At 41.0% G+C, this 15,431-nt stretch overlaps 1 long non-coding RNA gene across 1 annotated transcript in view; it reads right to left on the bottom strand.

Annotated features, from left to right (window-relative positions):
* Positions 1-463: 463 nt before the first annotated feature.
* Positions 464-15,431, bottom strand: part of LOC139154568 (uncharacterized) — a 34,197-nt gene continuing 19,229 nt past the window's right edge. Inside the window, exon 3 of the long non-coding RNA XR_011556930.1 lies at positions 464-2,426. This is a non-coding gene — a long non-coding RNA (uncharacterized lncRNA). The remainder of the gene's footprint in view (positions 2,427-15,431) is intronic.

Here is a 15,431-nt window from a genome sequence, read left to right as displayed (position 1 = left end):
CAGTTATTTAGAGACCGAAAAGGGAGCACAAACACTCCCAGGCCTTGCTGGGAACCAATACTACAGGCCTGTGATCACGCAGCTCATCTTTGCAGCTCTAACGCCCTTTGGTGACCTGACGCTAGTACTGCACTATTCTCTTTACCCTGCATTTGAATGTCGGCTAGAATTAGAATTAGAATTCTTTATTGGCCAAGTGTGATTGCACACCCAAGGAATTTGTCTTTGGTGCATATGCTCTCAGTGTACATAAAAGAAAAAGATACATTTGTCAAGAATCATGAGGTACAATACTTGTATGCCACCCCGAGTCTACGGAGAGGGGCGGCATACAAATCAATCAATCAAACAAACAAACAAATAAAGATTGTCATAGGAGTCACATAAGCAATGAAGAAAAAATATTAATAAAAATCTTAAGGATACAAGCAACAAGTTACAGTCATACAGTCATAAGTTGGAGGAAATAGGTGATAGGAATGATCAGAAAAAAACTAGTAGTAATAGAACTGCGGACTTCCTAAATAGTTTGACAGTGTTGAGGGAATTATTTGTTTAGCAGAGTGATGGCGTTTAGGAAAAAACTGTTCTTGTGTCTCATTGGTTTGCTGTGCAGTGCTCTGTAGCGATGTTTTGAAGGTAGGAGTTGAAACAGTTTATGTCCAGTTGCGAGGGGTCCGTAAATATTTTCTCTGCCCTCTTTTTGACTCGTGCAGTATACAGATCCTCAATGGAAGATTGGCAGCAATTATTTTTTCTGCAGTTCTGATTTTCCTCTGAAAGACGTCTGTGTTGGTCTTGTTGGGTTGCAGAACCAAACCAGGCAGTTATAGAAGTGCAGATGACAGACTCAATGATTCTTCTGTAGAACTGTATCAGCAGCTCCTTGGGCAGTTTGATCTTTCCGAGTTGGTGCAGAAAGAACATTCTTTGTTGTGCTTTTTTGATGACATTTTTGATGTTAGGTGACCGTTTTAGGTCATGAGAAACTTATTGAGATATGTGAGTACAGTACAGATAGTGCTATACTCCTACCTTCAAAATGTCGCACAATAACAGTATGTGCTATATGTCCTATCAAAGTAATTGATCAATTTAACATGCTTTTATGAAATGGAGATGACATAGAGAAATAAAATGTACATTTTATCTGATTTATTGTCCCTGCCTGAGGAGCAAACAAAAAATCCATGTGGTGCAATACAAAACAGCAGGCCTTGGGTAAAATAAAATATATTACTCATAAAATATATTACCCATAATTCACAACATTACAAGCAATGATCTCCATTCAGTTTCAGTTCATTAAGTAGATTAATAATCTAACCAAGCTATTTCCCGTTATTGTCTCATTGTTAACTTGACCAAAATATTAAATTAGCATTTAATATCATAGTCAGTTTCTCATTTTATTATATAAGTTCATTAACATTTAATTTATACAATTTTATTTTATCATTTCATCATTTATCATTAAATCATATATCCTTAAGTTTTTATTATAACTCATAGCCTTTTTGTCTCATTAGGACCAAGATCCTAGAAAGGCCAACCTCATTGGAGCCCAGAAGGAAGGAGGAAAGGGCTCTGGCAATTGCCAAGCTCCCCAGCAGCTGTGTGGCCACAATTGTTCTGTAGCTCCTCCAGGTCAGCTATACCCAGCCCCTTCGAGCGCAGTCCCTAGGAGTGGGGAGATCAGCTTTGGAAGGAATCCCCCCCCCCCCTGCAGATGAGGTCTGAGGCCTCATGCAACTCCAGCAGACACAGACACTACACAGGCTCGCAGGCACTGTTAGGCTCACAGCCCAACCCGGTGGCGCACTGTCCCTTCCTGCCCTGTCACAACCATCTGGAGCTTTAGAAAGGTGGGGGGAAGGCTCCAGCTGCTGCCGAGCCCAGTCTCCCCACACGCTTCAGGAAGGAGAGTAGCATAGAATGGGGTGTGGGGGTGTGGTGACCGCTGAGCCCCCAGCTGCCGCACTGTCCATAAAGTCCAACCCACTGAAGAGTGAAGGCCCCGTCCATCATTGCGCTTAGCTGCCACAACCCCACTGCTGCCTGGGACCATGTCCAGTCCCATCCCCAACACACCTCGCAGTGCTCCCAGGGATCGCGGTGATCCCAGGAGCTGGGTGAGGTGGACTTCTGGCCCACATGCGGCCCAAGACTTTGCTCATCGGCCTGCCACCATACCGACAAGCTGAGGAGGCCAGGGGAAGGAACAATTCTCCATCATCGCTGCCACATGGAAACCTAGCCATCCCGGCCACTCTCCCCCACCCCCTTGCCAAAACTTCGTACTGCTCCTGGCAATTGCGACAATCCCAGGAGCTTGGGAGGGTCAACTTCAGCTTCTTCTTCTGAGGAGCCTGCTCCGCTTGCTTCCCACCGCTGCTGGCTCGTCAGCCTGCAACAATGCCAATGAGCTGAAAGGAAAGAGAACGGAAAGTGGTGAGCCTGCCTCTTTATACTGTGGCTCACTACTCTGCCCTCAGGAACACCATCATGCCCCATGCGAAGCGCTGGGCATGTTGGATGATCACTCTTGCTAGCGCAATCATTCCACCTCTTTCCCTTGTCAATGGTGGCCATGTTGTCCAGACCCACCGCAACTGTCAGCCCACCTTGAGTGTCTGGCCTTCAATTTCTGGCAAAAACAGCAACTTTGTTTGCTCCTTTGCTTCATTCTAGTTAGGCTTATCTTAAGTGCTTTTTCTATCTAGGGAGGGGATCTTCTTTCACTACTTTAGTGGTTCTTGGCACTGTTCTTTTGGGATGTACTTCCAAGAGGCAAGATACAAGCTTGGCACTGATTTTTCTTTTTACTGCCTTTCTGGGGAGCATGTGATCTTTCCTTAAATCTGGATGATTTCCTTAGGATATCTTATGAGGTAAGTGAGACCAGCTGGTATCTTTAAGTGGTGCAAATGGATCTAAGGATTGTTTCTCCTGGGTGTGCTCTTTCTGGAGAGCTTAAATGACCTCTCCACTAAAGGGTTTCACTTTATTGGCAGGAGTTGGCTGCTGATACTTATCATTCCATTTTAACTATTCTCAAGGTGCTCTGGCATCCTGCCTGATTTGTAACTCCAGCTTTCAGGTATTTCTAATCTAATGATTGGTATTTAGGGCAGCTTTTTGCAAGCAAAGAAGCTTCTTGTATTTTTGTACAGGTAATCCTTGATTTACAGCAGTTCATTCAAAGTTACAATGGCACTGAAAAAGTGACTTATGACCATTTTTCACACTTATGACCACTGCCGCATCACCATGGTCACAAGAGGCCAGGTGAGGAGAAGCACCCCTCAACATGATTGACATTGAGATGGCCATGCCACTCAGTTACATGACCACTTGGCCATGCCAGGTGCACATAGGGAGTACTCAGAAGACTGAAAAAGTGATTTTTCACTATTCCACACTTATGACTGTCCTCACAATTTACATTTTGCACCCTATCTTGTCATGTGATGAAGAGAAGCGCCATAGTTGTAAAATGAGTGCCACATTTGTTAAGAATGCTGCAACAGGCATAAATGTGAGAATGGTCATAAGTGTGAGGACCAGTCATAAATCACCTTTTTTCAGCCTTCTGAGTAGTCCTTTATATGTAGCCACCCCCACCCAGTAACATGACCAGCTAGCCATGCCCACCTAGTCACATGCCCACCAAGCCACACCCCCCAAATAAGTCATGTCCCCAGAACTGGTTGTTTAAAAATTTGAATCCCACCACTGGATAAATCCTTGCAGTTTTCTTTGCAAGGTTTTACAAAAGTGGTTTCCCTTTGCCATCTTCTTAGGCTTGAGAGAAAGCAACTAGCCCAAAGTCACTTGGCTGACTTTATGCCTAAGGCAGAATTCATGATCTACTGTCAAGATCTCCTATCATTGACTTTCTTTGTTTGATATAGAAAATATGTAAATTGAACTGTCATGTTTTACCAATTTTATTAGCTTATAATATAGCATGCAAAGAAAATATAAATATAAAAAAGCAGGGAAGTTAGGAAAGTTATAGTAGGGATAGTAGGGAAGTTAGGGAATAGTAGGGAAGAAGGGAAGAAAAGTGGGGGAAAGCAAAGGCAAAAAAGAAAAAAGGGCATTGACTTCCAACTCCTTTTAGTGCAGTAAAATAAGATATTAACATCAAAATCCAACTTTTCACTTTTATATAAAGGTATAAATTAGCCATTTCTATAACAATTTGAACTTTAACGTCAATTGATTCAATTAATATCTATGATCAATTATTCAAATAGTTTTTATATTTGAATCAATTCAGTAATACAAATTGGAACAATCCTATTTTTCAAATGGGTTCGAATCTAAATTTGCATAGGCTTAACACTGTATATCCCTCCATTTCCTATGGAGGTTCTAAATTTACAGTCTTACCCTCAGTTATTTATGAATAATCTAAATCTATGATTCAACAACATATTATAAAGGAAAGGTTTCTAAACTTCAAAAATAAATTGGAATTGAATGCTAACATATCATGCTTAGTAGAATTTATTAGAGATGGAGTGTGTTGCCTAATAAGTGGAAAAGTGATGAAATTTCATTATTTTTCTTTACAAGATTCACTTAAACTTAATTATTGATCATTAGTACCTGAGTACCAAGGTATTGGATGGCATAGAAGTCTTATTAAATAAATAAATATTGAGACCACCATTCAGGCGGAGTGGACTGGAAGTGCATGGATGGGAATCAATGCCCATACCGCTACCTGAAACACATACCTATGGCCCATATCGCGCTTTCATCCATGGGGCTACCATCTGTCTGAATTACATATTGCCAAATAACAATATTTTCCTTAGAATTTTTCATTCGATTTATCTCATATTGTACATTTGTAAAGGCTTTTTAAAAATGGGAGATGCCATATTAAATTAACAATTTAATTCTAGGACTTCCTGATGGCAGCTAAGCCGCGCTGGTAGACTGGGGACAAAGCTCCATCCCCGGACCTCCGTTTTGCCCTGGCAGTCGCACCAACAGCGATCCAATCGGACCCGGAGAGTCCAATTCAGAAAAGGAGGCTTCTGAACATCCAGGGGGTAGCCGCTGATGCCCCGAAGGTGTAGGATTGCCCCGCAGCACCAGCGACAAAGATCCGGGCTCCGAATGCTCGGTACCCGGCCATAGCGGCACCTCCATCAAAAGAGGAAGCAAAAGAAAGACAAATAAGTCTGACTGACAAAAGACCGATAAAGAAGAAAAAGAAGGTAAAGAGACTATTATTTACACAACTAATTGAAAACAGAACAATTTATATGATTAATTAAGGCGAAAGAAAAAAGTTAAAACAACTTGCCAGTTTGCTTAGAACAGTGTTTCCCAACCTGTTTTGAGCCGCGGCACATTATTCATGTTTTCAAAATTCTGGGGAACACTGAAGGGGGAGCGGGGGGGCTAAAGAAAAGTTTGGACAAAAAAAAAAATCTCTTCCTCCATTTCACTCTATTTCTCCCTCCCTCTTTCTCTCTCTTCCTTCCTTCCCTTCTTTCTCTCCATTCCTCTTTCTTTCTTTCTTCCTCTCTTTTTTGCTCTCTTTCTCTCTCCCTCCTTCCCTCCCTCTATGTCTTTCCCTCTCCCTCCTTCCCCCCTTTCTTTCTCTCTCTCTCTTGCTTTCTTTCCCTCTCTTTCTCTTGCTTTCTTTCTCTCATTCTCTCTCCCCTCCTTTTTCTCTCTCTCTCTTTCTCTCTCGTTCACCACGCCAGCAACAGAGAGAAAAAGAAAGAGCGAGAGAGAGCCGGAGAGAGAGTGGAGTGCGCAGCAGCCATCAGCCTCCTCGCCCTCCCAGACGTCCCCAGCGCCCGGCCTCATGCCGCCTCCCGTTAGCCCGGCCGAAAGCCACACAGTCCCGGACTCCCGGATCGCTTGCTTCTCCGGCCAGCGTGGCGCTTTCCTGGGCAGATGGTTTTGCTGACCGGAGAAGCAAGCGATCCGGGAGTCCAGGACTGTGTGGCTTTGCGCCATGAAGAGAAAATGGCAGCAGGGAAAAGTCGGCCGTTTTCTCTTCATGGCGCAAAGCCACACAGTCCCGGACTCCCGGATCGCTCGCTTCTCCGGTCAGCAAAGCCATCTGCCCAGGAAAGTGCCGCGCTGGCCGGAGAAGCGAGCGATCTGGGAGTCCAGGACTGTGTGGCTTTGCGCCATGAAGAGAAAACGGCCGACTTTTCCCTGCTGCCATTTTCTCTTCATGGCGCAAAGCCACACAGTCCCGGACTCCCGGATCGCTCGATTCTCCGGCCAGCGCGGCGCTTTCCTGGGCAGATGGCTTTGCTGACCGGAGAAGCGAGCGATCCGAGAGTCTGGGACTGTGTGGCTTTGCGCCATGAAGAGAAAACGGCAGCAGGGAAAAGTCGGCCGTTTTCTCTTCATGGCGCAAAGCCACACGGTCCCGGACTCCCGGATCGCTCGCTTCTCCGGTCAGCAAAGCCATCTGCCCAGGAAAGCGCCGTGCTGGCCGGAGAAGCGAGCGATCCGGGAGTCCGGGACTGTGTGGCTTTGCGCCATGAAGAGAAAACGGCCGACTTTTCCCTGCTGCCGTTTTCTCTTCATGGCGCAAAGCCACACAGTCCCAGACTCTCGGATCGCTCGCTTCTCCGGTCAGCAAAGCCATCTGCCCAGGAAAGCGCCGCGCTGGCCGGAGAAGCGAGCGATCCGGGAGTCCGGGACTGTGTGGCTTTGCGCCATGAAGAGAAAACGGCCGACTTTTCCCTGCTGCCATTTTCTCTTCATGGCGCAAAGCCACACAGTCCCGGACTCCCGGATCGCTCGCTTCTCCGGCCAGCGCGGCGCTTTCCTGGGCAGATGGCTTTGCTGACCGGAGAAGCGAGCGATCCGAGAGTCTGGGACTGTGTGGCTTTGCGCCATGAAGAGAAAACGGCAGCAGGGAAAAGTCGGCCGTTTTCTCTTCATGGCGCAAAGCCACACAGTCCCGGACTCCCGGATCGCTCGCTTCTCCGGTCAGCAAAGCCATCTGCCCAGGAAAGCGCCGCGCTGGCCGGAGAAGCGAGCGATCCGGGAGTCCGGGACTGTGTGGCTTTGCGCCATGAAGAGAAAACGGCTGACTTTTCCCTGCTGCCGTTTTCTCTTCATGGCGCAAAGCCACACAGTCCCAGACTCTCGGATCGCTCGCTTCTCCGGTCAGCAAAGCCATCTGCCCAGGAAAGCACCGCGCTGGCCGGAGAAGCGAGCGATCCTGGAGTCCGGGACTGTGTGGCTTTGCGCCATGAAGAGAAAACGGCCGACTTTTCCCTGCTGCCGTTTTCTCTTCATGGCGCAGAGCCACACAGTCCCGGACTCCCGGATCGCTCGCTTCTCCGGCCAGCGCGGCGCTTTCCTGGGCAGATGGCTTTGCTGACCGGAGAAGCGAGCGATCCGGGAGTCTGGGACTGTGTGGCTTTGCGCCATGAAGAGAAAACGGCAGCAGGGAAAAGTCGGCCGTTTTCTCTTCATGGCGCAAAGCCACACAGTCCCGGACTCCCGGATTGCTCGCCCCAAGGCAGGAGGCGGCGGCGGAGGAGAGTGGGCGGATCGGGCGGGCAATGGGGCAGGACGGAGAAGCCAGGGACGCGTTTGGCCGGAGGCACCGTGGGGAGGCAGGGGCAGGGAGGTGCGGCAGTAGGTGCCTCCGGCCAAACGCGCCCCTGGCTTCTCCGCCCTGCCCCATTGCCCGCCCGATCCGCCCACTCTCCTCCGCGGCCTCTCGCCGCGGCACACCTGACGATGTCTCGCGGCACACTAGTGTGCCGCGGCACACCGGTTGGGAAACGCTGGCTTAGAAGAAAGGGGGGGAAAAACGGAACAGCTTTCACTTTTAAATTACAGTGTCTATATCAGAGCATTCTAAAAACTTTTTCTTTTGACTTTATTCCTGGAAAGTTCAACTAAAATTAGTGGAACTGAGGGGATAAAGATTGGATAGAACTCTACTTGGAAATTGAAACTGAAGATTAAAACTGTAGCTCTCCTTCCTTTTGTGTGGATTTCAGTGTGAATTTATGTTTCAACCGCAGTTACAGTAACAACAGGAAAACAGTTATACAAGATGGAGACTTAACACTCTGAGAAGACAAAGGACTAAAGGATTAAGGGCAGACAAAGGACTAGACACATTTTAACATAATTGGATCTATACCTGGATTTACTTTGATTTAGCATAAGATTTATTTATTTTTCCTACTATCCCTATTTTTGGATTTATTAAACTATAGGGAATTTTAAAAAATTAAGTTTATTTCAATTCACTTGCACTTTGAACTGAAGAAACTTTTCCTTACTCTCTATTAGCCTGACATTTTTGATACACAATTTGGATTATAACTAGACTATAACTGACTACAATTGGATTATAAATGAACAATAAGGACTGCTAACCATAAAAAAATTAAATTAATTTTTGTTTTCTATTTTTAAGAAACCATCTAGATTTTGGATACTGACACTGTCTTAAGTTTGGACTACTAGCATAAAACTGGAAAACCTGAAGATTGGACTTAAGTCTTTTTCCTTTTGCTTTTTACAATCTTACTGGTGAAAATTTCTCCTATATAAAAATATACATAGTAAAATGAACTGCTAACCCATTTCTCTCCCTCCTCCTTGGTGAACCCCTGCCCTCTCCTATTAGACTCAATTTGATATTAATTTTTTCCTTCTTTCCTTTTTTTTCTTCTTTGCTTTACAGTATAGATAGGTTTAGGGTTAAAACAGATTTATAAACAATTGTATGAATTTAATTAAATTCTTTTTTTTTAATGAGTCAAGTTAATGTTTTAGCATTGAATCTTTTTATTAATTTTCATTTCTATATTGTACAATTAACTGATATATTTGGTAACTCCCTGTTTTCTATTTATTAATAATAATTATATTAACTGATTTAATGTTCTGATTTCTACACTTTTATATTGAAAATTAAGTTGCATAGTTTTGGAAATATCTTTTCACTTATACAAGTTATTTCAAGCATTGTTGATATATTTCTCTTTTCCCTTTTAATTTCTTTTTAAAACTACTTTTCTCTCTTTCTTTGGATATATAATTTAGACATTACAGTTCAGTATTTTTATATTGAAAATTAAATTGTTTATATCTGGAAATACTTTTTCATTTATATAAGTTACCTTAAATACTGTTGATATATTCTTTTATCTCCTTTAACTCTTCTATTTTTCTCTTTCTTTCTTTTAGATAATCAATATTTTTTTAATTTAAGACTTTCTTTTTTTAATTATAACTTAGAATTGTATTTGATTTTTAAATATATCAAGTATTTTTATTTTACTTAATAATACATATATTAACTTAAACAATTAAAATCAGTTTGTTTTCCAACCATAGAACAAATTAAATAAATAGAGATAGATACAAATACATGGGCAGATCATAATCCCTTAGTGACATATTGGAAAAGATATAAGAAACAAATAAATTGGCAGATGAATAGAAATATTATAAGAGACCCACAATACAGGGAATGGATAGAGAAAGAATTAGAATTTTTTTAAGAAATTAATAAAAACTCAGAAACATCTCCACAAAATTTATGGGATACTGTAAAGGCATATATCAGAGGTTTAACAATCTCTTATATTGCAAAGAAAAATAAAGAAAAAAAGATACAATATGAACAATTAAAAAAAGAACTAAAGGAATTAGAAGTAGTATCACAGCATAACTCAGAAGACCGAGAGATAAAAAGAAAAATAGAATTAGTTAAGGACAAAATAAAGCTTATAGAACAAAACCAAATAGCTGAAAAAAATCAAAAGAGCCAAACAGCAATACAGTGTTCCCTCGATTTTCGCGGGGGTTGCGTTCCGAGACCGCCCGCGAAAGTTGAATTTCCGCGAAGTAGAGATGCGGAAGTAAATACACTATTTTTGGCTATGAACAGTATCACAAGCCTTCTCTTAACACTTTAAACCCCTAAACTGCAATTTCTCATTCCCTTAGCAATCATTTAGATTATTACTCACCATGTTTATTTATTAAAGTTTATTTTAAAAAATATTTATTAAAGGCAGGCAAAAGTTTGGCGATGACGTATGACATCATCGGGCGGGAAAAACTGTGGAATAGGGAAAAAAACAGCAAAGTATTTTTTAATTAATATTTTTGAAAAGCCGTGGTATAGCTGTTTCGTGAAGTTCGAACCCGCAAAAATCGAGGGAACACTGTACTTCGAACATGCAAATAAGTCAGGACGATGGCTAGCATATCAACTAAGAAAACATATACAATCAAAAATAATAAAGAAACTAGTAGATGATAAAGGTATGAAAAAATTTAAAATCGATGAAAAAGCAAAAATAGTACAGGAATTTTATAAAGAGTTATATAAGAGAGAGAGGCAATAAAAGAAGAAGACATTTTCAAATACTTAAACCCCTTGGATTTACCTCTGCTATCAGAAGAACAACAAACAAGGTTAAATAGCCACCATGATTGAATTGCTGACAATTTTTAAAAAATCAAAAAAATAACAAAGCCACTGGTTCGGATGCCATACCGGCAGAATGGTATAAAATAGAAAGCAATGCTAGATATGCTAGAAATTTTCAATCGGATTATAATGGATAGTAAAATTCCCAAATCCTGGTCGGAGGCATTAATAACATTAATATACAAAACAGGCTCAGATAAAGATAAGATACAAAATTACAGACCTATTTCTCTATTAAATGTGGATTACAAAAAATTTACCTCTATTTATGCATCAAGACTTAAAAAGATTTTAGATGATATGATATATGAAGACCACAATGTTTTTTTTATCATACAGACAAATAAAAAACAATTTAAGAACAATTATTAATATTCTAGAATTTTATGAACAACATCCAGGAACACAGATGTCATTAATATTTTTAGATGCAAAAAAAGCCTTTGACAATGTAGATTGGACATTTATCAAAATGCAATGAAATAAAATGAGATTTGGAACAAAATTTCTAAATGTAATAGACGCAATATATTCAAATCAAACAGCAAAAATCATACTAAATAATGAACAACTTGAAAAGTTTGAGATTATTAAAGGTGTGAGGCAGGGTTGTCCTCTCTCACCCTTACTGTTTATATTAACTTTGGAAGTTCTGTTGATAAAGACAAGGGCAAATAACAAAATTAAAGGATTAACTATAGGAAAAGAAACTTATAAAGTGCAAGCTTTTGCAGATGATGTGACTTTTATAGTTGAAAACCCTTTAACATCAATACCTAATTTAATAGAAATGATAGAAGAATATGGTGAACTAGCAGGTTTAAAAATAAATAGAAATAAGACACAATTATTAGTTAAAAATATGACAGAAATTCAGAAAAGACAATTAGAACACATTACGGATATGAAGATAGTTAAGAAAGTGAAATATTTAGGAATTTGGATTACAGCCAAATTCCATTTAAAAAATGATAACCACATGAAACTTATAGGCAAAATTAAAAAAGATTCTCATGGGGAGAATTTCAACAATTAAAACGAATATATTGCCTAAGGTATTGTTTTAATTCCAGGAGGGAAATTTTTTAGAGAGTTAAAAAAGATTATTAGGAAATTTCTATGGCAGGGGAAAAAGGCGAGAATAAAATTAAGTCCATTAGAAGATATAAAAGAAAGAGGAGGTTTCGTGTTACCTAATTGGAAGTTATATTACCAGGCAGCAGCCCTATCCTGGATTAAAGATTGGCTAACTTTAGAAAATAGAAGAATATTAAACCTAGAAGGTTATGACCTTATGCTTGGCTGGCATGCCTTCATTTGGTATGATAAGGATAAAACGCATTCCTATTTTAAAAAACATATAATGAGAAAATCTCTATTAGAGGTTTAGAAAGACAGAAAGAAAGATCATTTCTTAACTATCTCAGATTGGATCTCTCCAATAGAAGCAATTTGCCACCCTAACCTAATGCAGGAAGGGAAGATACCGAAATATAAAAATTAATAGATGATCAAATGGAATTAAAATCAAGACAAAAACTACAGGAAGAGGGAATAATAATTGATTGGTGGCAATACACACAGATACAGTCTAGGCATTAAAGAGATGCTAAAATATACACATTTAGGAAGAGTAAAAAAAAATTAGGAAATTTATTCATTACAAACCAGAGAAAACTAATAGGGAAAGCATATAAATACAAAATAGGATGTAAAAATATAGACTAGACTTTGAAAGACAATATGATAAGTTGGTGTAAAAATATAGGAAGCGAAATTGACTTAGAAACCTGGGGAAAAGTTTGGACATACAACTGGAAAATAACTAAATCAGTTTCATTAAAAGAAAACCAGATTAAGATGTTCTATAGTTGGCACTTACCACCCAACAGAATTGCCAAGATGTTCCCCAACATGTCCCCAAATTGTTGGAAATGTAAGCGAGAAATAGGTTCCTTCTATCACCAGTGGTGAACCTGCCATAAAGCTAAATCATATTGGAATAAAATAGAAAAATTGATAAAAGAAATTACCCTACAGGAAATAAAGAAAACCCCAGAAGATATATTTTACTTAATTAATTACCCATATTTTGACAGTGGCTAGGATAGTAAATGCACAAAATTGGAAGGGAGAAGACATTCCCAAGGAGGACGAAGTAATAAGGAAAATGATAGAATGTGCTGAAATGGATATGATGACAAGGCGGTTAAATAATCAAGAAGAATCGGATTTTTACAATATTTGGGATCAGATTTATATATGGTTAAATAAAAAAATACTAAATGACTTGAAAGTAATGTTAATGTATAAAAATAGTTTATTTTTCTATAATTGTCATTATTAATGGTAAAACTTTATAAAAACAAAAATTCTTCTTTTCATTTTAACTATTGTGTTGATTTTGCAAATTTTAATATACCCCTTTTCTGTATTAGAAAGACTTCTACAATGAACGGGGTAATTGTTGCCCCAGTATATGTTAAAGGTGGGTTTGTCCTGTTTGTTTTTTCATGATAATTAATTAAAAATATTTTTTTAAAAAAAGATCAGTTTGTTTTCCTTTTTTTATTATTATCATTTTTTTACTATCTTCCTTTCCTTTTCTCTCTTTCCTTCTATTTGACTCTGTAGGTTTGTTAAATTGATGCCATTTTGGAAGCAGTTAAATTTTAGAAGATCCAGAAAAGCATCTAAGATGTCTACTACATCCACTAATATAAAAACCTCTAAAAAACGGACCACAATTCCAACCGCTATTCCACAAGTGTCTCCTTCACCATCGCCATCTCCTCTACCACAAAGAACAATAACAAGTATGTTGGGCAAGAAGAAAAAAAAGGAAAAGGAAAAGACTCTGGCGCAGCTGACCCTGCAGACCATTCAGGACTCTTTGGCCATACTTCAGATCTCAATGAACGCCAACAGAGATGATGCCCGCGAAGAAGCTAAAAAACATTATGAAGATATAAAAGCAGAAATGGGTGGTCTGAAGGTTGAGCTAGGGAATGTGAAGGGAAGTGTACAAGCAATGGACGGGAAAATTGAAGTGATACAGCAAACCTTAAAAGAAAATGAGCAATGGATGAAAAAGGGCGAAGATAAAATGGAGAAAACTGAACAGAGAATGGACAAAATTGAGGACTACAGTAATGTGATAAACCGAGGCTTTGACGAAGCTATTACTAATTTAGAATTACAATGAACCTCACATGGGTTGAGGTTCCAAAATGTAAATGAAGAAAAGGACAAAAAATTGGGTTCAAAATGGCGGAAATAGTAGGTGAGATCTTACAGATGGACCCACAGGAGTTCATAAAAGAAATTGATGAAATCTACAGAGTCCAAACTAGCTATACCAGAAAACACAACCTACCAAGAGAGGTGCATATTATATTCACTAGGAAGACTATAAGAGATGACATTTTAAAATGGTCAAGAGAGGAAAACCTAAACTACAAAGACAAAGATATTATAATATTAAAATAAGTGCCAAGAAGAGTACAGGAAAGTTGGAGGGAATTTTACTTCTTAACAAGAATCTTAATTAAAGAAAAAATAATCCTTCGTTGGCTGATTCCAGAAGGCATTTCCTTTAATTGGCAAAGATCTTGAATAAAATTAGAGACTGTCGACGAAGTCAGAGCCTTTTATGAAGAATCCGGCCTGTTTAAACATGACTTATCCCATAGAGAAATTAGAGAAATAGAAGAGGAACAGGGGGTGACCTCCAAGGGCGGGGGAGGAGGAGCCACAAGATGCTAAGAAAAAACAATCCCAAGCACAACAAGCCAGGAACAAGGCTGCAGCGGAGGCTCTTGATCGGATTGTGCCTTTGCGACCTCTCCGTGGCGCTAGACCCCGTAGAGCTCCATGGTTCAACGAGGAGCTCCAGGAGTTGAAACGCCAGAAGAGACGTCTAGAGAAGCGATAGAGGAAGAGTAAGTCTGAATCTGATCGAACACTTGTAAGAGCTTTTATTAAGACTTACAAAGTGGCACTCAAGGCGGCAAGATGCGCGTATAATGCCGCCTTGATTGCATCAGCGGAATCCCGCCCGGCCGCTCTGTTTAGCGTGACCCGCTCCCTTCTTAATCAGAGGGGAGTTGGGGAGCCCTTACAGAGTAGTGCCGAGGATTTTAACACGTTTTTCGCTGATAAAATCGCTCAGATCCGGGTGGACCTCGACTCCAATTGTAAAACAGAGTCAGCTGACAACGAGTCAGTTGAGGTGACTGGGGCCCATACTTGTCCATCTGTCTGGGAGGAGTTTGATCTGGTGACACCTGATGAAGTGGACAAGGCCATTGGAGCTGTGAGTTCCGCCACCTGTTTACTGGATCCGTGTGCCTCCTGGCTGGTTTCGGCCAGCAGGGAGGTGACACGGAGCTGGGTCCAGGAGATTATCAATGCTTCCTTGGGGAGGGGATCCTTCCCATCATCCTATAAAGAGGCGCTTGTGCGCCCCCTCCTCAAGAAGCCTTCCCTGGACCCAGCCGTACTTAATAACTACCGGCCAGTCCCTTCCCTTTATGGGGAAGGTTGTTGAGAAGGTGATGGCACTCCAGCTCCAGCGATCCTTGGAAGAAGCCGATTATCTAGGTCCCCAGCAGTCGGGTTTCAGGCCCGGTTACAGCATGGAAACTGCTTTGGTCGCGTTGATGGATGATCTCTGGGGGTTTATCCTCTGTCCTGGTGCTTCTTGACCTCTCAGCGGCTTTCGATACCATCGACCATGGTATCCTTCTGCACCGGCTGGAGGGGTTGGGGGTGGGAGGCACTGTTCTCCAGTGGTTCTCCTCCTACCTCTCCGGTCGGTCGCAGTCGGTGTTAGTGGGGGGTCAGAGGTCGACTCCGAGGTCTCTCCCTTGTGGGGTGCCTCAGGGGTCGGTCCTCTCCCCCCTGCTATTTAATATCTACATGAAACCGCTGGGTGAGATCATCCAAGGGCATGGGGTGAGGT

The sequence above is a fragment of the Erythrolamprus reginae genome, chromosome Z, assembly GCF_031021105.1.
Source record: "Erythrolamprus reginae isolate rEryReg1 chromosome Z, rEryReg1.hap1, whole genome shotgun sequence".
NCBI classification, from domain to species: domain Eukaryota; kingdom Metazoa; phylum Chordata; class Lepidosauria; order Squamata; family Dipsadidae; genus Erythrolamprus; species Erythrolamprus reginae.
Note: the sequence above shows the minus strand (reverse complement) of the source record. Positions and strands in the feature narration are given on the sequence as shown.